The sequence below is a fragment of the Dufourea novaeangliae genome, unplaced genomic scaffold (genome assembly GCF_001272555.1).
Source record: "Dufourea novaeangliae isolate 0120121106 unplaced genomic scaffold, ASM127255v1 scaffold112, whole genome shotgun sequence".
Lineage (NCBI taxonomy): Eukaryota > Metazoa > Arthropoda > Insecta > Hymenoptera > Halictidae > Dufourea > Dufourea novaeangliae.
Window position 1 is genome coordinate 1,608,420 of NW_015373993.1, and position 26,787 is coordinate 1,635,206.

The 26,787-nt window shown below is 46.7% G+C and overlaps 1 protein-coding gene across 1 annotated transcript in view; it reads right to left on the reverse strand.

Moving 5' to 3' along the window:
* LOC107187899 overlaps positions 1-26,787 on the reverse strand; it is a 187,732-nt gene that overhangs the window by 103,787 nt on the left and 57,158 nt on the right. The gene's annotated exons all lie outside the window — the stretch shown is intronic.

The window sequence follows — 26,787 nt, forward strand, 5'->3', positions numbered from 1 at the left end:
GTTGCTTCTCCCCGGTGATATTCTCGCATGTCGGACACGATAAATGGGGAGTAGTCGTGCGGAACACCGAGCGGCCAGTGGAAGGTGCCTCGGTTGTCGCTGGAACGCCGCGAGTTCCACGAACGAACCTCGACCGAAGAGACGACCAGAACTGCCCAGAAGATAGATAGATAGAGATAGGGACACTCTGAGCAAGTTTAATCGCGGGGTAAAGGGAAGAAACGGGGCGTTTGATCACGCCTCTAACTTCACGCGTCGAACTGACCCAACGACGATTTTCAGGCAACGAAAACTTCTGCAGACTCCTCTCGATTATCGTCTGGCTTGTTCTACACGATTATTGTCCAGTTGTTACCCCCACCACTAGAGGGGGGCGTGAAACCTGTCAAATATTTTATTACCGAGGGAGAATTTACGAGGGTCTGAAGCATTTCGCCCTATTCGATTATTGTCCCGGCGTGGACCCGAGTTGAGGACAATAATCGAGACGAGTCTGTATATCGTTCCACGCGTCGTTGGAAAAAGGCAGATATCTATGACGGGATGTGTTACTGGACAGTAGGCCTAACAGCGTTTTTTATTACAGGAACGGTATCATTAGATAGCGGGGAACTCGTCGAAACTTCAATTATTCCCGCGGCTATATACGGCCGGACGAGGGGTGCTTGATTAATCATGCCGGTAGCTCGCTCGGCAATTATTACCGCGGACACGTAATTAGCGCGAATCGTCCGATACCCGGGCCATTCTTCCATTCCCATTCCCTCTCTCTACCTATCCACGTTTCCCTTTCCCATTGAGACAGAGGGCCCCGTGAGAATCGGAATTACCAGCGTGCTTGATCGCGATTCGTCCCTGTATAACGAGCGCGTGATCCACACGATATACGACATGGATGTGGAGGGAGCACGCACGAGGGTTAGAACGGTCTTCGAACGAAGGCTTCTTACCCTCGTGTCGCCATCTTTCATCTTCATCGTCCCTGGTATCGCGAGGAGCCTGTTTGTCCAGCAACGCGATCACAGATACCAGATGCAACGAGATAGAAATTCATAATTGTACGCTGCTGCTGTCTCGTACAGCCGGGGATGTGGTGTCGTGACACGAATCGCTTGGACCGTAATCTCCGTGGTGAAGCGTTCTCACCGGGCGTATAGAGGCTTGACGAGTGGTTCGCGTGAAACGGAGGGATTCACCGCGAAAATGGATCTTGGACGACGAGAACATTTCGTCTGATTCTGTTCAACCCTTTCGATGGCTTTTCACGTACTCTAGAGCAGGCGTCGGCAACCTGTGACCCACGGGGTCAATGTTAATCTATTCTTTATATTTTTTCAAAGTGTTTGTTTCATGTTTATGTTTCGTAATTTATTTTTTTATATTATACTTTATTTGCGGAATTCAAGTGGGTCACTTGAAATTATCAAATGGGTCATTTGGTGATCCGCGGGTCGTAGGTTGCCGACGCCTGCTCTAGACCACTTTTAAAGTTTCGTTTAGTGCAGGATATTGTTACCTGTGGGCGTTCAAAGAGTTCTTATGAATGAATCGGTATTTGTCGAACAATTATTTAATCTCATTATCTGTTTAAATCTCAGAACGACATCCTTAGATACGGTTGCTTTTCACTGTGTATTATTCGAATAAAATTCTGCCCAACTCCGCGTAGAACACCCTATACAAATCGTTTCCAATCAGTCCCAGCACCTTACTTTTAATTTTCACTCTGCCTTCAATTATCACGCCTGGTTCCATACTTTTCGCCGGTAGAATATGCAGCTCTCTCTTTCTCACACCGTGTGTCGACAGTTTAAATTTCGCGTGTCCGCGCGACAGGTGGCAAAGCAGCGAGAAATAAATTCCGTCTGCTATCGCGGAATCGCCGGCGGTCGCGCCGCCGGTCTGTATTTTTCTGGCGCTTCCGCCGATTTACGGCTGCGATTGCGGGGCAGAACGGCGCGAGTAACTCCGTCTACCGGTAAACTCGTTCAGCTTCCATTCCACGGTCCCCCCGTGTGTGTTTATAGAACATTCTTTTCCCCCCAGACCTGCTCTAGATACACTCCCGGAGAACTCTATAATCTCGAAAGAGAAAAAAAAAAGAAATAAATCCAACTCGCGAGTGTATTCGAAGGAATCCCAGAACCGCGAGCGCGATCGTCGAGCAGTAAATTCGAGAGTTTATCAAAGAAGGATCACGCAGGACCGACGTTTCGCCGCGGGGACCATTTTTTTCGGCCCTTTTGAGACGCGCTCTCGGAACGCGGAAAGTCACAAGGCGAAACGATCTTTCTCCGCCAGGCATAACCCACGTGGACATCATCGAGCCTGCATACACGCTTGCTGCTTCTTATGATCGCAACTTTCCCCGCGATATTTACATAAACGTCCTTGGTCACGGTTCGAACATATCGGTCCATAGACGGGCCAGATGAAGCTGAGAGTACGCACGGGCCAGGAGGAAGAAACCGATCACAGTGTAACGATCCCCGTTGAAAATAAAAAAAAAAATGTTCTTTAGGGAACTTTTTTCTATGAAAAATTGTTGTCCACACTTTTGTCCGGTAAAAAACAATTAAATGTTGAAAGGGCATGATTATGATTTTACATACTTCTGCATTTCACTGTGTATTATTCGAATAAAATTTAGTACCGCTGCCCTCGAGAAGATTATCGGGAGGTTGAGCGTAGACGGAAGCGTCGAGGCGTGTGTGCCGCCGGAAGTGGCGATTTTCCTCTGACATTGAGGAACGTGAACCAACACACGAATGGGCGCGTTATCGTCGTGCACGAACGACGCGTTCGGGCCATTTGGTTGATAACGCGGGAAAGATTTCAGGGTTACGTACGCGGAATTGGGCGAGGTCGTGGGGGCGTTTATAAACGCGAGCGGAAGAGTGAGGTCGAGGTTGGGCGATCGTCGAGGAAACGGTGGCAAGGTTGTTCCAATTTTTTGTTTCAGTCTGCTTTTATCAATGATTAGTACCAAAGTTTATTTTTATTCGACGAATTGGTCCAGGTTACACGAGAGAGAGAGATCACACGTTTTTTTATTTGAGTGAAGAAGAAACGATAATTACCATTCGTCGACGACAAGGGGTACCCAAGTATGCCAATAATTCTGTCCGTTTACCTGTACTGTATCGCAACGGGGGAAGAAAGCAGCGAAAGGGACTGCCGCGGGGGGAGCATAGAAACGGTTAGAAACCGAGATAAGATAGAAGCGTTGTCGGTAGGCTAGTCCCGTGGACAGAGAAAAGAAAAAGTCTCGCGGACACACAAGAAACGTAGATATTCGAAATAGTCGACAGACAGAGAACGGTGATTTACGGCGTTTCACCCGGTCGAACGTGTGCTGCGCGGGCCCCGGTTCGAGGCCTCAAGTCCCTCTTGCCCCCTCTCGCCCTTTGTACATAGAACACAAGGTATGCCGATCGAGAGTTAAGGCCGACCGAACGAGATCGTTTTCTTCGTGAAAGTCGCGCGAATTGCACACGCCCATGGCGGAGGTCTCGCCAGGAAATAACCCATTCCGCCCGATCGGAGAACGATAACGATCCATGCGCCGGAGCGGTCTAATAACTCGCGATCTACCGGGGTTCTCTCTACGTGGCCCCATCGTGCACGGGCACGCTTGCGTAAACGGGTTAATGGAGAGGTCAATGATGGATAGAGAGAGAGGGGGGTATTAATAAATGGCTCGACAATGGGCGTGGAATTCGCCGGGTTCGGTGTAGCTTAATCTTCCAATTCGAGGAACGAGGCGGGATTGCCTCTCGTTTAGCTGTACACGAGAAAATGCGCGAGGCATTCCTAGGTGATTGCCGTTTCGTTTCCATGTTGGCAGCTGGAACCGACGATTCTTCTCGAAAATTTTCATCGAGGTTACGCCCGATTCGCGTTGGTTTGTGGCGAAATCTTCCCCCCGATCTCGTTACTTCGCGACGATCTCAACGATTTAATGATCGATGGCCTTTTAATGGAGTTTCATGTGATTATAAATAAGGAGCCTATTATGTTACTGTTAGATCTGGGTTGAAGAGGAAATTGTATAAGTGACAATCGCACTTTTTCAGGAAAATATCCGCCATTTTGTTCCTAATTGATATTTCGAAAAACTCCACGTTCAAGGACACGATTGGTTCTTTCATTAGAAAAATACTGAATTTTTAATTTCAGATGAAACGTTACGAAGTTACAGTGATCACGACAGACCACTTTTTGTGACGAGACATCCGGGAGATCGCTCACCATTCATTCGCTAATAAGTATTTTTAAATAAAAAAAATTACCTTATAATCTAGAAACTGCAATCTTTGAAACACAAGTACATTTTTCGAAAAAGGTCGTACAGTTTTTGAGAAAAAAAATTCCCAAAAAAACAGTCTTTTTTCGGCCTCCTGAGTGAGCATGACTTCTTAAGCGAGTTCGAGGGGGCCCCGTGAGGCCCCGTTGTAAACGTTGACGGGCGGCGTACAATCTTCCGGAGCGGCCACGCCAAGGCTGTTTTCCACGAAAGGCAAGAGGGCCCCGTCCTCCTGGTTGCCCAGGCGGAGCCTTGACCTCGCGCAACGTTTCCGCGTGCTACGCGCACGCGCACACGGTGCACCTTACCCACGGAAACCGATTCCCTTTTTCAACCGAACCGACGCGTCTCGGGCCCTACCGCTGCTCCACCTCCTCCCACCGCAATCTTTTCTTTCCTTCCTTCTTTTTTCCAACCGTTCGCGATTTTTCAACCGGCCGACTCGTAAATCGCCTGTGTCGGACTTTTATAACGGCGCTCGCTGGTCGGTCCGGCGTGGCGTTATTTATGTAATCGTAGGTAGGATTAACACGCCTGTCGTAATAAATACAATCACCGCAACAGTTGTACCTAGACACCCGGTACGATAATATCTTAATTTATGCCTCGAAACCCGCCCCATTATCTCATTGACGGGTCTTCGCGTCGCGGGGACCGGGCCCATCCTTTTTCGCCGGTACGTCACGAACTCTCCCGCCAATGTGCTCCGTGTGTCTTCGTCAAGGATTTCTCAAGGTCCTCGAGGATCTTGATCCTCGCGCAACGGATCGTTATACGCCTCTCCGGGTGTTGAATTAGAATTTCAAGAAGTCGTCTTGAAACAGAGCTAACTCATCGATGGATCTTCTGTGGTGAAACGGAATTATGTTATAATTGTTCTTCGCACGCGCCTTGTATGCGTTACGACGAGAAAAAACAAAACAGAGACCAATGATGTACAAAACAAACATTATTCCATAAAACTGTGGGAAGGGAAATGAAATTTCAGCTGCGAAAGTGCTAAAACGAGCAATTAGCTCAACACGACGTTATTATTAAAGAGATACGTGTAAAACATGTTTCTTTAAATTATTTCATCATGAATATAAGCAGTTCAGTTTTATCGTAATAAAAAAAGTATTTATAAAATTTCATTATTATATATTAAAATATACATCACAAGTCGTAATTATATTCGACGATTAATGGGTTAAACACGATTCATAGATCGAAAAACTCGGGTCCATATTGGGCCCAGAATGTCAGTAAGTCCCCGAAACCGACCAATCTGGTCCCGTTCGTCCAGGCACGCAAATCACGTTAATTTTCCATCGGAAAACGATTCACCCGAAGAGGTTCGAATACTTTTCGAAAGGCTCATCTTTTTCCACCAGAGAAGCGCGCGCATTCATGGGCCCCCGTCGACAAAGTTTCCAGCCTGGCCTCTGGGGGCCTCTTTTTTTTTCTCTCTCTTTCGTCGGACCCACACACTAAGGTCGCGGCACTTAACGGTCCACGGCATATTGCATCGGGCCGTTTCGTGTGGCGTATATACGCGTGCTGTTCCGAACGGGCATTAAAGGCCGGGCCCCGCGCGAGGCAAAAGGCATCCGCATGCCACCGGCGAGACCGGCCGCGCGCCTCCGATGGAACAGAAGGGAGACAGAGAGGCCTCGGTTAGGTGGAAAACGAGAGAAAGAGTTAGGGCGACAATGGAGCATAACGCGGAGGATAACGAGCGGGAGTTATGTCCCGTCATAATTTGCAATTTAGATTTCATTATCGCCCCCGTTGCCCGGGTTGTAGCTACCAACTGCTACCGGTGTGCCCGTGGTTCCCGTTGTAATCCAATTGTTTGCTCTCAGGTCGGAAGACGTTAAAGGGGATAATTCGCCTCTGGCTGGGTTATTGCCTATCCAGTAATGGGGAGGAAAAAAGAACAGGACGAGACATACCGATTTCATGGCCAGCACCAATTACGGTGAAGCTCGAGAATGCGTGGCCCGAATCGTAACAGTGGACACTTGGAATTTGGTTTTCAGATTTTTACACTAACACTTTAATTAACGTGGCTAATATTATTCATAACGAAAAATGGTTCACGTAGATTTGAATAATTTATTTTCTAATTGTTAATCTAACACCAGAGTGTGTCCCTCCAGGAACCATTCAACTCTAAATGAAATATTTTTCCCCAAGAATAATAACAGTCACGTAGATCGAAGTGGTAATACCTGGCGAACCAGCCTGTACAGCATCGCGTGAATCGAACGCAATAAAGTGGTTGGATCGCGAGGAATTAGACAGCCGCGAGAAGACATGCTAACCGGCGACCTGTTCCCTGGTTAAGATCGTTCTCGACGTGTTCGGTCGATGATCAAGAAATGCCCAGGGATGTGCCCAGTCGCGGCAAGGATCCGCAAAAGTGTACTAACGACGCGAGCAAACCGCCCTCGTGCTACGCAACGTGGTTTCCGCATTGCGTGCGAGCCTTCTGAAGCGCGGAAAAACCACGCATCGGACCAGAGCCCGTGCACAGCCGCCACACGGCGATGTATAGGTATATAAGGAACGCCGTTCGGTCGGAGTAATGATCTTCGAGTTAACGGTATCGCGAATTGGTGTAGCAAAAGGGTCCGGCACGGAAGTCCTTTATGGAAATGTCCATCGCAATATTGTTAGCGCGGCGCATCTGGTACGGTATAAATGACGTGTGGTATCGAACCATGGTTTCGGTCATTAGGGGTCTTTCTCATGAACGATCCACCACGTGATGCTTCGTGGGCACATTTTCTGCGTATCCAATCGAACGATGACGGAAGCAGGTACATCATAGACAAGAATTTCGATAACCTTTCAAAGAGTTTGTAACGGTTCGAAGGTTTATTTAGACAAAATCATGAGGATTGTAGGGTCTAGTTTAATTTAGTTTGAACATTTCTCCCGGGATAGGGCAGTTTCGATACTCCCCTCCAAGGCCCAGCTTTGACTTATTGTGTCGTTAGCTGTCACATAGCTATGGTAGGGTTTAATATCAATTAGAGTATTCTTGGAAAGGATATTAATTTTGAACGACGAGATTCTCGAAACTTTTCGCCACGACCCTAGCCTGGGTATTTCGCTTCGGTGCGTGAACAAGAGAAACGCACCGATGGGGTTCGGGTCTCCGATCGAAGGAAAAAATTGAGGAGGCGGCGGTACGATGATCGTATCCGGACGCGTCTCCTAATTCGGACCGAAGAGATCGAGGGACATCTTTCGAGGTGCATCAGTGCAACGTCCTGCAGAAGATTCCTTCTGGCCGGTACCTTACACCAGGGTTCCTTTGGACTGACTCACGTACCGGTCGTTCGAGACCTCCTCCGTCTCCTCCACCCCTCCAGTTCCCACTTTGTTCCACGAACACGGGGAGAACTTGCTTTTCGGAAGCAAAAACGAACGTGGGCGAAGTTCTCGAAGGACATTCTCACAGATTCAGTTCTTCCATCGCGAGATCTCGACAAGATCCGATCCCTTTCTCTCTCTCTCTCTCTCTCTCTCTCTCTCTGTCGGTCTCTCTTTCCTCTTCGTCCATCCTCCCGTCCAGTTTCTTTTTTCCTCGATCCTCCGATTCGATCTTCGTAGATCGTAGCTGTACGCTGTTCACGACGCCGTTTTAGACACCGTGTTCTAACACCAAACCACCGATCAGACGGAGAACCGATTGCAACCAGACCAGTCCCGCCGACGAGACAAACCCTGTGTGTCTTCGTTCAGCGCGATCGTACAGCGCTGGCCGAACCCTCGGCTATCCCGCGTCGCTTGTAACGCGACCGGAACACCGTGAGACGTTCCGTCAAATTCTAATTGACGCAAAACGGCGTGTCTTGCCAACCGGTTAATTAGGAGTTTCCGCTTTTTTGTACCGGCAAGAGAAGAGCCAGCAGCGTCCGGCTCGAGGTGATCTTCCGTTGCGTTGAATACGACGCGTTGAATAAAGCGCATTTCTACTATACGTGAAACTTTGATGGTTTTTGAAGATGAAAAATAGAAAATTCATTCGGTATACCTTTACTGGCATAATACCGGTATCAAAATTATACCGGTATTAAGTCCCTGTATTAAACCTGATTAAAAAGTCAGCATTACATTTGGGGACTTCTTCTTGTCATTGCTGAGGAACCTTCGAACACTCATCGATGATTTCCTGTACTGTGCGTCTTTCTAACACACGTATATCTACGTTATATACCCGATTGGAAATCGTGAATCGAGACCAGGGCATTGCGACAATTTCCCCCCCGAGCAATTAAACGGGTTAAACGATAAATCAACGGGTTTCAACCAGACGGGGGAAAAATCGCGGCCGACCAAACGTGAACGATAATTCGCGGTCGGCCAGTTCTCGCCTGAAACAGCCGCGAACTGTCGCGTCCACCAGAATGTCGTCCGGTCGAACGATAAATCTGCAGATTTTCTCGATCGCGTACCGCCAGACGGTTCTACCGTACACACACACCGCAGACCACGTGACCCACTTTCAACGACCTTAAACGAACTAAAAGCCCGTTTAAAGGCTGCACGAATTTTTCTGACCCACTGACGATGGTAGAGCTCGCGCGCCTCGGTATGTGTTCTGTCCACCTTGGCCGTCGGCTAGCTTTCCATCGGTGAAAGCTTCGCTCCGTTCCCTCGCTCGCGGCTTTGTGAAACGGCTGAACACGCCGCCGTAGTAAGGTACATTACACGCCCGTCCATTCGCGCGGGAATCGTCCGTGTGAGACCGGTAAGGATCACGAGAGATACTCGTTCGGCCGTCGATCGCGAGATTCCAGCTCGTTTATATCAACGAAGTGCCCCCTCCACCCCTTCTTTGATGGATTTACAAACATCCAACGTCACGGACAAACATCGCACAACCACCTATATCCTTTCCAGACCCCCCCCCCTTTTTTCCTATTATCTTTCTTTTCTATTTTCCCGTTTCTTTCCTCGTTCTTTCCGTTTGCGAATGTTATTTACGCGCGGCATTAAATTTATACGCAATCTGAATTGCAAAACGCAAGTGTGTGGCTCGTGCCCGCGTCACGGACGAGGCCCCTGGAAAAGTCGTAAACCAAAGGGAAGGCTCATTTTACAACACGTCCTGGGCCGTATTCCCCTTTACCCCCCATTGGCCGATCGTCGATAGGAGAAACTCTGGAGGGAAAATCTCATTAAACGAAATGTCAGCGAACGATAACCGCGTCGTTAATGGCTCATCGAGGATAATTAACGGCCCGGTTCGTTCGGACCCTGGCGATTCTTCCTTTTCCCGTGTGAAACAATGACACGTTACACTCGTGTGTCTGTGTTCGTATCTCATGTGTGTGTGTTTAGTCACGGTCCGAATGGAAAAACTGTCCCCGTTCGCTGTATCGCCGCGCCGGTGGATATCGAGGGCAAGTGTAACATCGGTTTCGAAATCGAACGTGGACACGAGTGGAAAATAAATCTACCGGTATGCAGGGACTTAAACCGGTATGATTTTGATACCGGTATTATGCCATCAAAGCAATACCGAAACCGATAAAGAGAAATAAATACCGATATTTGTTCGGTTTCTATAAGGGTAGGGCTTATATAGGGTTATATAGGGCGAATGTACAACCGAAAATACCATTTTTTTTAAATGAAAAATATTTTTTTCCCATTGAACTTTCACTGTAGCAACATATTATCATAAGTAGTATCCTAAATAAATCCCAAAACTAAATGGTAGGAGGCCCTTCACCTACCTTACTTTTTCCTAGCGATAACGTTCTCCTCATTTTCGATCGAGGAATGTCTCCATTTTTCTATGCCCCTCCGAGGAAACGATAATCGCGAGTCGAACAGTCGTTTACGAAACGGCGAGGAGACTCGTCGATCGATAAACGCGCAAGAAACCGATAAGACACTCGCGGCTTGATAAGGATGAAGGAGGAGTCCGCCACGAGTTGGGGAATTATAAGCAGAAATTCTACGTTCACGTTAGTTGCGTGTATGTGCACGTGTACGCCGTGAGATTTCTGATATTTTTAATAACAATCTCGACGCCTATCTGCCGACAGGATCCGAAAGAAATTGCGGTAACGGAGTCGGTTCGGTACCGCTAGAAACAGTCGATGCCAATCTGGGAAACTTCTGCTGGTCTGGTGGTGGTGGTTGCGCGGCGAAATCATGATTGCGCGAACGCGCGTTCACGATTATGAATATAAGACAATATTTCCCGTCGAAAGGCAACAATAAAAGCGCGAACGTTAGCCGGTAACGACTTCCTGGTTGCGACCCCCTCGGCCCACCTGGAGACTTCTAATTTCTCATTTGTTCCTTTGCCCTCCTACCCCTCCACCTTCCTCCCCACTGATTACGGTAATGTATTCAAGGGTCAACGAGATCAAAGTAATAGGCGCGGATCCGAACAGTCCTCCGGCTGATGCTGCTGGCTCGATCTCTCTGTATAGTCAGCCCGGAAACTTGATTAGAACGCCCGGTTCGTTAATTTCGTTACGATCACATGGGAAAATACATATGTATATATGTATACACTGGGTATATTTATATGTATGTACGTATACACTTCGTTCGGATAGTTAGATTAATGAACAGGTTTCTCGGTCTATCCACACGCCTCTGACCCCAGAGGGGGGGGGGAAATAGGTCGAAGCTGAATAAGAAAACGCGTGTAAGTTCACGGTTGGAGGAACTTACGACAGAAAAAACTGGAGTGCTCGATAACTCGACGCGTTTTCGTATCTGTACCTCGATCGGAACCCTGTTTTTGAATTTTTGCGAAGAGACATCCGGGAGATCGCTCACCATTTATGTACTAATAAATATTGTTAAATAAAATAATTACCTTATAATCTAGAAACTGCAATCTTTAAAATACAGACATATTTTTTGAAAAAGGTCTTATAGTTTTTGAGAAAAAAATTCCCAAAAAACACTCTTTACCCAAAAAGCTGAATGTGGTTCACGAGCCAGTTTTCCGACCCCTGGCCTAGGGTGTCGATCGCGATCATCCTGGTCGCTCGAGGTGACTTCCTCTCGCTGTCGTTTCGACCGACTCGAACGATTGGGCTTTTGTAGGACACGCATTGGGTGGTCAAGCGAACATCGTGCACGACCGATCGACAAAACCCGGCGAGATTTCACTGCGACGCTCTCTTCCCTCTTTCTCCCCGACCTGGTCTCGATGCCCATCCACTGCACAATCTCGTTCTTCCCGGTGTTATTACATTAATAACAATCCGTCGGTTGAATAATTGGATCGACGAAGAAAAAAAAAAAGAAGAAAGAACAGAAGAAGAGTCTCCCTCGGCCCGCCCCCCGCTTTCCCTTTTTACTCGTCACGCGTTCCAGACGCGAGGCCCCCCCTCCCCAAAAAACGAGCATCGGACAAATCGCTCAAATTACAGTGGTTGGTACGTCGTTTCGTCCGACTCTTTTGGCCTCGTGAATTATTTCCGACTCTCGATTATAATTCAGTGACCGATCGAGACTCGAGGGATCGATGTAAACAACAGTTGATTAACGACTTCATTGTTTTCGATTTCGAATAGTGTGAAAATTGTGCATCTGGTTCGAATTGTTGAAATTTATTGCAGGATGATCTCACGTTACTGCAGGCAAGAAAACATCGTAAAAACCATACAGATGGAGACGATCGTCGAGTCCATCGGGGACTCATCGTTCCCCTCGAACGATCCAGGAAATTGGATTAAGCCTTAAACCGCGGTCCTTATACAGCCCGCGTGGAACCCGCGGAAAGATAAGTGATTACCGAGTTATCGCAGCCCGTCTACCATCTAAGGTACGCTCCTGAGTTTCCACAGGGAGATATATACCCGGGGGCGCAACACCGACAAAGAGAATCGCATCTGGCCGCGGCGACGATCCGCAATGCGCCGGCTAAACACGGGGAATCGATAAATAAATTCCGTACGAAATTTTATTGCTCCTCCTCCGCCGTCTGCCTCTCTCCGTTCGTTCGTGCAAACACTTGGAATCCTGGACGAGCGATTTGTCCGTGGAAGAGGGAGCCGGGGCACACGTTCAATGAAGCTATAAAAATCATTGAATCGATTATTTGTCTTCGTAAATCCCCGATCGAGACCCGTTCCCACCCGTTTGGATTCCATCCAGCGAGATATACGTTCGCCACGCTGAATCTCGTTCACTTTTCACAGAGATAGATCTCGTCTCGATCGAGAGAGTTCTTCCGACCGATCTGGATCACGATCGACCAGCCTGATCTATCAATGTACATATACCGAAATCTTTTTCTCTCTCCTCTCCATGGGCCTCGAGAAACTTTCACAGGAGGATTAACGAACACGCGTGCTTGTCGACGGATTATCTCGTTGTGGACCGACGACGATTAATCGGCAATTAGTCGGCTACCTTTGGAACGGATATGCACGGGAAAATTGATTCGATCGAATCTCTCGGGGCGAGTGATCACGGTTTCACGGCACGCACACACGAACGGTTAATAAACGTTTTTGTTATCGTTGTTCAGTTCGTTAATCGAAGGTGATTTGTACATTGAGATTCAAACTCCGATTCCGCTAGGGAAAACAATTGTGATGGGAAAAAATTGGTATTGGGAGTTACTGAAATTTATGCCGAAATAATATTCGGTGTTTCAGTACCTGAAATAAATTTACCAACTGGTAGGAGGCCCTCCTCTTACGACACTTTTTCCCCTACCGTTACGTAAAAAACGAACTGTATTATAACCCTTTTGGATCATCGTGTTTTACGAATCCATTCTGGATCCCCAAAGTTGTATACAAGAAACGGGCATGAGGTAATTCCTCATGAGAAAAATAAGAAAAACATATAGAAGAAAATTTTTTCTAATAAGAGAATCTGCAGTCCCGCAATTGAATAGGACTTGGCTAGCGCGTCTGTTCATTGCCTTCCGTTTCTACTTACAAGGGAAGGCACGGTAGCATCCTCCTCCGATTTTGATGAAACTTCGTATGTCTTTTAAGCAGTCAAAAATAAGGGATACGTATTTTTTCTTATCTGCTGAGACGCGATTTTAAGGGGTGAAACCACTCCTCGAAGTTTCGACCCGAATGTACTATCTCGAAAACCATAGGGGACACATAAAAACTTCTAAAGGACGAGGTTTGTGGTTTTTTATGTAGAATAATATGGTGCTAACAAATTATCCAAAATATAATTCGTTCACCGTTGTGTATCAATGTGCAAGCGTTGCACCACTCCGTACTAAAATGTATCGTGTGATGATACGTAACGGTGATACGATACAAGGATACGCAACAAATGTATACACACCTTTACGTCTTTACGATGTATATTATAAAATGTTATTCTACGTGAAATATCCGCAGTCTAATGATGTCAGGAACAGTGACTACCAACTAAGTTTTCCCACAAACTTATAATTGCCCTCTAACGAGTCTGTCGAAGCCTAACGAAAGTGTCCCCAAAAGGGGTTGGTCCGGGACCAATCACAGCGTAGAAGTATTACCAAACGAAGTAATGGATCACACCGTTCGTCGAACTTCATTGATCCAAGCAACAGAATGGTGCAACCGTCTGGAGGATACCCATATCTCGAACCACCACCACGATCGCCGTGGTCGTTGGAATTCGCTGTTGCAACGGATCGATGTATCTCGATTCCCTCTCGCAGGATCAAATCGCCGCGAGTCGAGTTTAACGCCCCGCATGTAGGCTACTTTGCAGTTCCGCTGTGCGCGACGGTGAAAGTGCACAGAGGCGCAACGTCGAGCATGTGTATATGTGTGTATATATGTGTGTAAATATGTGTCTGTCGTGAACGCACGCGCGCATATACACGGAATACAGACACCGTGGTAGTTGTCCATTCTGTGCACGCGCATCCGCGTGTCTCTCAGATGCTCGTCTCTCTCTGTATGTTGTCTCTCGCGTGTACGATCCGAAGAGGAAAAGAATTTTCCTTCCCGAGAAGCTTCAAAGGGAATACGCTCGGTGAAATATTTACATAACGCCGGCGTACATGCGCGTGTATCGCGAAGAATCACGCTACCATTCGAGATTTATCATCGACGAGCTTCGATATGTGTCCCTATCCATTCTGGAGAACGTACAGTAAATCCTCGATCAGTGTCCGAAGACTTCTCGTCACTGACAACGAGAGATCTTCAGGTGTAACACTGGTTTTTTAATGAGCTCTAGCGTCTGAAGCCAATAATATTTGTTTCAGCTACATATGACACTTGTCGAGGATTTACTGTATAGCAGAGAAAATGAATCTTGAAAATAATTATTTAGATCGTAAATGCGAGAAAGTTCATGGTCCTGAAAGGTTCCATTCCACGGGTCTGTCGGGTAGATCACGCCTAGCCAGAGATCAAACGGCGTGTTTTCTCAATAATTCAACGCGTGCCCTCCTCCTCCGAGTTACCGAGCGGTTCGATGTTTTATTCATGAGATTCGTGGCGTTCTTTTGTAATTACGCCCAGAGCATGACGGCGCATAGGTGTCTCGATTTTTCGATTGGAAGCCTGTGTGTTCGATCGGTGGATCGTGCGCGGTAATCGGGAGCGAGTCGTGCTCGATAAAACATCCGAGCGAACACTTGGGTAAGGTGTCCGATAGGCAAATTGGCTTGTCCTCTTCGTCGTATAATTATCGATGATCCTACGTTACGAAGGCCGGCGGCACGGAGTATGTTTCGAACACGCGGCGAACAACCGTCACTCTCTTCACCGCCCACGTAAATAGAAAACCGATGAGCATCCATTGGTGAATAGATCGAGTTTGGAACGACTGACAGCGATCGATCAGAGATTTGAGGCTCCCACGACCTGACGTCGTAAAAGTTCTCACTATTCAGGCTCTCAGGCGTAAGCCGTGTGTGTCCTTATTGGAATTAACTTCCGAATGTGTGTGTAATTCGACCACCGATGAAGCTAGCTGCAATACTTGCGAAACTTTGAAAAGTTAATTCCATATAGACACACGACTTAGATTACGTTTATGGTTGGAGCTGCGATAAACTATCAGCGGTGATAAGAGCAAAGCGTAGAAATACAAACTATTGTACAGTTCTCACTGTTGAGGCTTTCGGGTGTAAGCCGTGTCCTTGTGGAATTATTTTACCAACGTTTCGCAACCATTCCAGCTAGCTTCGTCAGGGGGTATCAGTGTGTCTTCGAACTGTATGATGCCGGGCCGTGAAAGCTTCAAATTTTTGCAAACTATTGTTTTATAAAGGAAGTGTTGATATTAGAGTAACCAGTAGAGCAATGCTTATTATGAACGATAAAATCGAAAAGAAAGAAATATTTCTTTTTCTTAGTTGATATCGCAGCTCCAACATAAACGTATCCTTACATCCGAACACCTCGACAGTGAGAACTGCATTGTCAGAGGAACGACCTCCTGACCGAAGACCAGTATCACGTTCTAGAAATAATCATTATGACCCGTTTGGAAATATAGTCTGTTATTGAAGTTACGAATTGTATATTTCCAACAAAGTACAACTGTACAATGAGTCACGAAACGGCGCCAGAACGAGTAGAATTTCGTGCTCGCCAAGGAATGGGAAAACCGCGTGTCCCGAGGCGATACACGAGAACTCGCCTAAACGTTTCCCCATGAAGGTATGTGTGTTCGCAAGTGTTTATATATCCTGCAAGAGACGGTCGTTCGTATCGTCTGCGAACGTACAAACCACGATCCTCTCTATCCACCGTCCGAACCCGTCCTCTCTAGATAATAAGTAACTTTCATTTCCTCCCCCGACGGCGTTCTTCTTAGCAGGAGCAACACGTGTCTGCCTATAACTTGCTTCATAAACGGCGAACAGATACAGCGCGTGTGTGCGACGTTAATGACCAAGAGAGAGAGAGAGAGAGAGAGAGAGAAAGAGAGCCTGTTTCTTCCACTCGATAATTCCACCCTAATGAAACGTTGATTTTTATAGAACGAAACCCGCCGGTGGGAAAGGATCCACGACGAACGAGCGTGGACCGTCCTACGGGCGTCGAAGAGCCACCGGTGATCAAACGGAAACGTACCGTCGGAATTTTATTACGACAAAGATTTATCTTGCGGCGAACGAGCAGACACGAGAACCCTCGTCGAACTCTCTTTCTACGAACGGGTACAAACTCCTGGTAGGAACTAGGATTCTCGAAACTTCCGACGACATCCTCGTCGGCAATTTTGACATCGAAGCAATTTAATGCAATCGTATAATTCTGGTACTGATATGTAAAATCACTATGAACACGTGGAAAAATTAATGAAGGACTAGTGAAAGTGATTACTGATATTCCAGTGGAACCAGGGGACAATTATTTTAGAAAATTCACCGTTAACGTGCCACCAGACATTTGGATAAATATTCCTGAATGAAATAAGTACACAAATATGGCTGCCGTCGAACTCCACTCGTACACACGACAAATTTAATTCTAAGGTCGATCCACGTCCTCGAACAGGATAAGGGACAATTATTTTAGAAAATTCGAACTCCACTCGTACACACGACAAATTTAATTCTAAGGTCGATCCACGTCCTCGAACAGGATCCTATCGTGGCACTGGTGGCCAGGGAGCCAAGGGATTGGCTTATTATTCCAGAAGGTGCACCGATGGTCGCTGCAGCAGCCAGAGCGATTCCCCCGCGTTTACAGCGCACGCAATGCATGCGTGACATCCGGTGTCGTTCGCCTGTCTACCCTCGACTCTTTGAATTTCACTGAAAGACTCTCAACGGCGGTCCTCGCATCTTCGTGGTCGTTGTCCGAGCGTTCTATCGGAATTCCACGCGGCCGATGGAAGTTATTTCCCGTCGATAGGATGCCTGTCGATGGGAACCCTCGAGTAATTATTAATGCCGCCGTGGTACGCGCGGCCGTTTCATAACCCGCGAGAGAATTCCCTCGTGTTTCTTGCGTAACACCACAAACGAGAGAAAAGAATAGGCCTAACATACAATGTAATTTTTCTGTCCCATGCTTCGGGGGCGTAAGGAGCCCCCTTACCATTTCAGTTTTCCATTCCAAGCTAGCAAAACTGTGGCAATAATGTGTTCACGTTATAAAATGTAGTCCCTGAAATCGGAAACTTTTATGTGAATTGCGCTCGAACCAGCGTGATTTTCGTGAGACACCAATACGGTTGGCAACTTTTTTTCACACAATTCCTGGACGTATTGCCAAAAACTGAAATATATGTAATTCCACAATATTCTCCACTGAGAAACCACTTAACATAACATACCTAGTATTCCGAGGAACTTTTTTTTGGTACTACCTTCCCAAACCTGGTATTCTCCCCTCGTTACTTCTCTGGTCCAAGGTATGGAACGTGTCCTCCGAAAATTCTCGAGCAGAGGGAACACCGGTGTGTATCTCTTCTGACGAAAAATATTACGCATCCTCTACCAGCCCCCCCCTCTTCCACATGTCGCGATTAATACGAGACACGAGGACGTAAGATAGCCGGGAGCCGGTTCCGGGAATGATTATCTTAACTTATATTTCCACGAAATTCCGAGGAGGGTTGTAACGGGCCCTGGCCCGTATATCGGGGTGGTGCACGCGCGCATATTTATATATTCAACCGTGGACGATAGAGAGAGGAACATGGATTCGATGGTACCGCGAGTGAAAAAGCGCGCAAGCTGGCTTATACACGTGTTAGTTACGACGTGCCGCGAGTAACGACGTTACGCGTGTACATACGCACCGATGCCAGGCATTAAACCATAAAGAGGACCCGCGTGGTGATGCACGTGACCGCGTGTGCGTAACAGCAGACGGTGTGTATACAGGGTGGAGCAATAACTATGTCCATTTTGAAATTTTATATACAAAACTTACACGGTATAAAGGGGGGCATATTGTGACACAAACATTTTCTACGTGGGTGAAGGCATACAGGAGATTTCAAGATCATCTCTATTTTTTTTAATGAAATGTTTTTTTTCTATCGCGAGCTATCATTTAAGGTCATGCAAGGTCAAATGTGGTAGTAAAATAAATTGTCTTACATCACAGGAGATGCTCGAAGTGGTGACCGTTTGCGACAATGCAAAGTTGCAATCTTCGATGAAGTCGTCTCAACCCCGGCTATCAGATCGCGATAAAAAAAACATAGCATTACGTTAAAAAAAAATATAGAGTTGACCTTGAAATCTCCTCTATGCCTCCACCCACGCAGATAACGTTTGTGTCACAATATGCCCCTCTCTATACCGTGTAATTTTTTATACAACATTTTTTTGATATTATTACAAATAACGGCAATATTCAAAGTGGACATAGTTATTGCCTCACCCTGTATACTTCTTTACGACGCGACGTAGCGCGGGGATAGCTTTAACGACACAGTGGCGGCGTGGCTGCGCTGTCGGAATATTAAATGCATACCCACACACTGCATGCGCGATATCGGTTGACTTGGGGTCCCGTGGGCCGTGGTGTAATCGGCCACCGTGGTGCCCCTGGGGCCCAGAAGGAATAATTGGCGTTATCTTTCTGTTACGTTGCAACGGACAATCCCAAATGCGTCCAGGACCGCCTTTCCTGTCGACGTCTCTGTTACAGGGTTACTCGAGCTTACCTCTTGGTCGTTCAATAAATCTCTCGATGATCCACGGTTGTTGTACACCGGAAGTATCGTTACATCGATAACTGGGATCTGTTGCGTAAATCGATCGAGGCAGAGATACGACCAGATGCCACAGTCGATGGAAAAAGCAATTAGCATCATCCCCAAGGCGCATTAGGTTCTTGGTAACGAGAGAAAGAGATAGAACGGATTTCAACGACGAGCATGACATAGTATCCGAGGATCGACCGATACGCGAATCGATATATCGATTATGATAATCAACGCCCATCGAGCCACCCTGTATCTCATGGGGCACAGTTGCTACGCCGATCGTAATTAAATAAGCCAATGGGAATAAGCTGCCGCGCGAATCTACGCGAACGACGGCGGGCGCGATCGTAAATCAGCCCCCCGCCTCGGGATTGCAATTAACTCGTCCGTCGAGATATCGCCGCGATACCTATCAGGGAAAAGAGAGAGAGAGAGAGAGAGAGAACCGTGCCGTTTCTCGGGAGACATCGAATTATTAGTAAAAGGCAATATTCCTCTCGCTTCGCGCACGACTCGATTTCACTGGGCTCCGTAATTCCGTTCGATTAACCGGTCGGGCCGGAAACGCCCGGAGGCTGGAAGGAAATGAAATTCGAAAGTGGAGATAGGATATATACATAAGTACACGCGACAGGGGGGCCCTCGTGAGAATTGCGCAAAGCTCTATGCATAATTAATTTTTGTACGTGACGAAATTCGCGGGGACGATTGGATCGTCCATTCCCTAACATACATACGCGACAAAAATGGACAAAATTCCATTGTCCAGATGAAGAATTTCGAATAACGAATAAAAGGTAAGAAAAAGGTACATACTTCGTCATGTTCGATCGATTTAACGTGGATATTCCATGGATTTCCAATCAGTGCATCGCGGATCGTCGTTTAATTAAACGTTTCCAATCAATTCATAGACGTATATCAACGGAAAATTTGTCCGAACGTGGTGTCTACGATCGACACAGCCAAGCGTTCGACGTTCGTTGCAACGATGGATCGGCGGTTAATCGATCGTCGTCGACCGACAGTGGCACTCGATCGATCGTGGCGAATCAAAAGCGAAGCGACAAAAGGTACACGGAGAGTGAGTGTCGCAAGTGTCGATAAATCAACGAGATCTCTCCGTTGCGTAACAGGGGGCAATTAGCCTCGATTCTAACGAGCGATCAACCTGTTCGCTCGTTCGCGCGCGTTACTACCACGTATATACGAGCCCGCGACCTTTCGAAAAATCGTTCCCCCGTCTCGAAGGATAGCCAACCCCCATTGTTCGTTTCAACCTTGTCCGCCGACGAGGATCGTGCGTGTAATAATTCAGGTACACTCTCGAACGAGGCCGGTGACGTCCAATTATTAATAATTACCTGTCGTTCAGAAGATGGCGAAACGACAGCTAAACACTGATTCCGGTCGCGTCCAGCTGGTCCGCGCATGTCTAACCGCCGGCCGATAAATTAACATCGCGACGATTATCGTTCAACTTTTGATCGGGTTCGGTTTCGTTGCCACGACTCGAATGGAAATGACTTTTCGTTCAGGGGTCATGTACGTGAACATTCGTGGTTATATTATCATCGGCTTCTGGAATAATCGTCGATAAATTCCCCCGTGAATGGTGGACCTGTATGTATACAGGGTGTCCCAAAATAGCTTCGACTCCCGGAAATGAGGGGTTACTGGGACGATTTGGAACAATTTTTTCCTTAGAAAAAAAGTCATCCGAGGCTTTGTTAACGAGATATTAACGAGAAACCACGACCAATCGGAACGCGAGTCTACCGGCCGAGCATCCGCGGTAGATAGACTTCTGATTGGTCCCGGTTTTTCGTTCATATTTCGCTAAAAAAAGCCTCGTATAACATTTTTTCTAAGGAAAAAGTTGTTTCAAATCACCTCACGAGTCTCCAATTTCCAGGTCCTGCAATATTTTCGTTACACCCTGTATACCTTGGATGGTAGCGAACGCGAGCGCCCACGGCGGATAAGCCGGCCAATCAAGATCTGCAGATAAGTCACCCGGTCCCGTACGTTATCAGCGTGGATGATTATCGGGGGATTTATCCTCTCCGCGGGCTTCGCGAAATATCGCAGCGAGCGTGGGCATATATACCTCGACACGCGAAACCTGGAATCCGAGGGAGCTGGATTTCGCGGAAATCACACCTCTTTGGGCGGACACTGGTAGGCATTTAGTTTATACAGGGTGTCAATCGTAGTACAACCTCGGAAAACATTGGGTTAAAGCGTTTGAATTTTGAGCTTCTTCTATTATACTTAGTTTTCTATTATATTTTTAGTTTCCTACTTTATCCCCACCACTGTGGAGGGGAGGCCGTAGAACGTGCCAAGCGCATAATTTATTGCCCCCCAACCCCTGCTTTTCTTGCCAAGGGTTGCACTTCGAACGAAATTACGAGGGTCTGAAGCATTTCTCCCTATACGATTATTGTCCCGACGCGAACCGGAGTTCGGAACAATAATCGAGAGGTTTCTGTATTACCAGACTACTTACACTCCTGACAGAAATAGGGAGCAGCCCGTAACAACACAGTTGGCCACGTGGAGGCCCGTAGTCGTAGAACCATATCGATATGTAGAATGCGAGCCATAAGAGAAGTGGGCTTGGTTTTAACGGCGACGCGGTGCCGTAAGCCCGAAGCCGTTGGAATGCAACCGAGGCGGCGCAATAATCGTCGTTTAACTGCCGCGGGAGCAACGGCAATTATTTCAATAATTCGGGGTCGCGTAAAGGTTCATCGTAATTGTTTACACGCCCGATTCCACCCAGCGACCGCGGTTATCCGTCGTCGTAAAGTTAATGCCCGCGAAAACTGGCCGGTGCGTCCAATCAGCGGGTTTTCCGCCGACGGAACAATGGCTCGTTATACGTGCTTTTTTTCCGCGGCAATTTCGTCCTGCCGTGCGCTCCGGGATTCGGCGCGTTCTTGCGTGCAGTCTATTATTTCGCAAACGGTGATTGAGGGGATGACCATTTTCGACTAATCGGCCCACGGTCTGACTGCCAATTATTCGAACGTCTTCGAGGGGCCGTCTCTCTTCTAGGCCTGGGCTGCCGTGTTTATGGTAATCGTTTGGCGTTAAAATTTACGCGAGCCCCGCGACGATCACTCAGGAGAAGAACGCTCGCGCGCACGCTGCTATCCCAGTCTCGTTGCGCGAAGGCCACGCAGCATCGCCGTAATTATTCCTCGTAGAAATAATGTTATTATTATCCGACGCGGGAGCACATCGTAATTACTCCATTTGCAAGAAAATAACACTGTCGATTATCGTCCTGTTTCGTGCGTCTTTACGTGCATACACAGCTTTTTTTTTATAGTCGTGGACTCGTCCGATACGGATCAGCGGTCTCGAAACATCACGCAGCTTCGAGGTTGGTTCTTCGAGAACGACGACGACGACGATTCAAGGTGAAATCAATTATCCAGTCCCCGTTTTATTATGTATAACGCTGGGCGGACTGCAACCCTTTTTAGCGACACTGTAATTGATTAATATGGTAATTTTCTAATTCCATTCCGTTTTCTTCTTCGTGCAACCGCAACGGTTGATCACGATCCGTATCCCCCATTTTCGCGCGTAATACACCGCGGCTCCTTACCGCGGAATTCTAACAAAGTAGACTAATAGTTATCTTCCTTAAACGCCGCGAAGCAATTTTATGGCGAATCGATTAGCCCCCCGTACCTACTACTGGGCCGCGCGCGACCGCAAACTATGACTAATAGCTTTCGTTACATTATTTATGGCGAGATGGACTATTACATCCATCCCCCCTCCCCTCGGATTTATACATTAGCGATAGGCGACCACACGCAGTTTCCAACGATTTTCTTCGTCGCCATCTGGTCGAATTCAAATAATTTTCTCTGTCTCTTCCGCTTATAAGTATCACGACACTTATCGAATATGCAGTGGATGTTACTTTTACGATTGAAAAGTCTGAAATGAATAGTGTTTAGAGAATATCGTGTGGCGTCAATTATATAAATTTTACAAATTGTAACACTTCCTTCACACACAAATGTTCTAATACTTACGACAGATACTGAATATTCGTGTGCGTAATTTCGAACAAAATTTCATCGGTTCCCCTTCGATTTTAGTGGATTCTTTCCGGAGTAACCAAGGTCGGTTCGATTCCATACGAATCGCTAAGAATTGAATCGCGTGGACGCGATCGATCGAGCGCGGAGACACGATATATCGGTGGCGCGACCTTGATGATAATTCCGAAGAACAAGAGAGAAGGAATGCGCCCGGCTAAGCGGGAGGCCCTCGAAGTGCACGTCACTACCCCAGTAGGGTCTTCTTCTGCGGCCTCGAGCTCGCAAGAGCTCCGACTCCCTCGTATCTTTTTTTCCCGGCGACAACGGCGACGATTCCTCGAATTCGAGGTAAACTGGTCCGGCAACAATTTGTTATCCCGATGGATCGAAGCTCGGATCGATCGCTAATAACCGGCCGCCGCCTCCTCGTCGTTCCACCCTTTCTTTTTGCGTTACGTGATCGTTGTGTCGCGTCTGTTTGTACGAGTGTGTATCGCGAGTCTCTGTCCTTTATCCCCTCATCGTTGGAAAATCTAAGCGTCCTTCTGTGTGCTTGACATCCTGAAGAAGGAGTTGAACGCGGAGGAGGAAGTCGGTGTGTACGTGCCTCGACGGTTTCAGGAAACAGGTTACCAGTCGTGTTTTTTAATTGTCCGCCTCGTGGACAAAATCGAGGGAACATGCGCGGCAGTCGAGCCAGGAATGCGGGTCCTTATTCCGCGGTGAAACACGTGACATTTGCGTTTGCATGGAACACAAAAGTCCTATACAGATTCATCTCGATTATTGTCTGGCTTTTTCTACACGATTATTGTTCAGGCAATATCCCCACCACTGGAGCAGAGGGACGTGGAATCTATCAAGCGCATATTTTGTTGCCAAGGCTTGGGCTTTGGGTAAAAATCGAATTTACGAGGATTTGAAGTATTTCTCTCTATGCGATTATTGTCCCGGCGCGGAGCCGAGTTCGGGACGATAATCGAGAGGAGTCTGTACTTCGTTCGAGAACCAAAAGGTAAGATCCATTCCTCCGAAAGGAAATTGCAAACAAGAAGCTTTCTGATTCAAAGAAATTAACGCATAGACACAAATTTGTCGTGAAATCGAGGGACAAATCTACAATTTCGTGGGCGACACTTAACAGAGGACATTCTCTATGCATCGAATAATAATTCTTGTTTGTTTTTCGGGCATCGCTTAATTGATTTTTAGATCCAACGTACGAGGAGGCGACACCGTACGTATCCACATTTTATTTTCATCGGTCCCATCGGCGGAATTTATGGCGAATGTAAATCCTTTACTCACCCCGGCGCGACGTCACGTTGCGCGCCCGTCTGTACCGTCTGACGAGCGCCGGTACACGCGCGTGTCCCTTATATTATCGCGTTTATCGGCCATCAAATTGTCCCTCGTCCACGCACTCACGCAACGAACGGTGGGAAAGAGAGAGAGAGGAACAGAGAGAAAGACAAAAAATTACGAGTGATCTCGACGGGCCCTGCGAGATTACCGTTCCCGTCGCCGCGAGCGGAGGCAACTTTATGCAACTTTGTTGCGCCGGTTGATTGTCAATTATCCGCGCGGTGTGTTACCCGATCGGGGATATAATCGTCGTTGACGTCGTTCAAGGATCCATACGACGCGATAGTCCTCGAAGGCAATGGAAATAAAAGGGTATTGCCCATTAACGTCTGACCTTCGTCTCGCTGAGTGTCATTTCGGAACGACAGATCGCGTGGGGGAGAGATCGGGGCCGTTTTCTTTTTTGCATTCTGCTTTTAATTTACCATTAACGACCCCCGCTTGAAGTACATACTTTTCTCTACCGTTAACCGGTACTTCGATATAGTTAAACCAGACTTCGAAAAAGAAAACGTCATTTCGAAGGTCGAGGAGACAGGTATCTTGTATCAAAGTGTCCCGAGAGGGGGCTAGTTTTTACGCAGCAAGGGGCAATGTTGTAGTTGCCAATCCCAAGTTTGTACAATGTTATACTTTCAAAGAGATATTCAATTCGAATTAATATTATTATATTTTCTTGGAAAATAATTCATTTAATCACAGGATCGACCGTCGTGTCTTAATACTCCTCGTTCCGTGGTTCAACCACCGGGGAAGAGGTAACGCTCAGTCCCATCGAGTTACGTCAGAATTCTCCGCGATGGCCATCGATGAGAACGTAAGATCGTTTATCATCCTCGTGGAATCGTGCAGCCGCCGCCAAGCGGCCTGTTGCGTATGCATCGGCTATATTCCGTGTGCTGGCCGTTAGATTTTTACGCTTTTAATTACCTACACGCTAATTCCCCCCGCGACTCATCCGCGGCGTTTCGTTGCGCAACGTGATCCGTACGGATACAAATACTCAACCGTAGTTTAACCACGTATCTAATTGAAAACTCGTTATTATTTCTTGGCTATATTTCACGTATTGTTACACTTGTTCGAGCTCTGAAGAAGCTCTGAGTATTGAACGAAACGAAGAAGCAAAGCAGCGACAAAGAAAAAAAATGTAGTAATCTGTGCGATGGAATTTCTTCTTTGAAAGGGAAGAATAATAAGAAACGCCTGATCAACGTATAGTCCTAAATTCAATCGTTTCGAAGAAAAATGCAAAAGTTTGATTTCCACATTTGTTACCCCGATGTTCCATATGTCCTTCCATTTCAAATACAATGTTGTCATACAAACTTGAATTAACATACTTCCAAACCAATCTTTCTGTTTCAATTCAACATGTCTCGAAATACAAAAGTTAATTCTAACACCGAAAAAATTGATTCAGGACCTACGTTTGATCGTAGGACATCTTTTACTCCCCTCGGTGAATTAAAACCCCTTAAAGTCCCGACTTTTTATCATCCTGTACGTATACATAAGCGTATTTTTTCATACGACCCAATGTAAAATCTCGGTTATTACAGTTCCCCCCTAAAAGCCCATTAACGCTCCACGGACCATGCTCGAAAACGTCTCTATAAGAAATTCACCGAAGAACACCCGAGGAAGACACAATACGACCGAATCAATTACACGTTAAAGTATTTGCACGCATCCTTTAAGGACTCTCTCCTTCTCCTTCTGTCTCTCATTCCCTCTCTCTCTCCACTCACGAAATTATCTGCCAGCCCCTACGGGCGAAGCGCGCATTACCCACCGCACCGACGAGTGGCACCTCGTAAATCACTCCGTCGTTTCTGCAACACACGCCACACGGCAGAAAAGAGAAACAATGAGCAGAGGTTTGCTCCGCCGCATATTATAACCAGCACGCAGGTGCGTACCAACCCGTGAATATACACCGAGATAGAAATGCTTGGGAACCATTCTCTAGATTCTTTTACAAGGGAAAATCTTGAATTGACAATCACCGATTTTTATGCAACTCTGTGAGATTGTAGTTCTCACAAAAATATCCGACACGAATTTCTTTTTAGCTGCTCTTGCCCACGTTGAATGGGTGAAAGCAGCCCTCACATTTAGAGGTGTGAACTGTATTCGGTCGAATATCTCGGAAATTATTACAGATATAAAAACGGTATAAATTGCAATATTGTGTGCTTTTTAATAAGGAATTCAGCTATATGATTGTATTCCAGAATAATCCATTTGTTTAAACGATATATTCAATAACTTTTTCTTCATTTTTCTGGTCAATGCTGTTAATCCATTTTCGTGTACATTTGTATGTAAACACTTTTTTAATAATGCAAAATTCGAAATTCCAGTTTATTCGTATATACAGCATTCTATGGATATTGTAAGTACACCTTTACACACCGA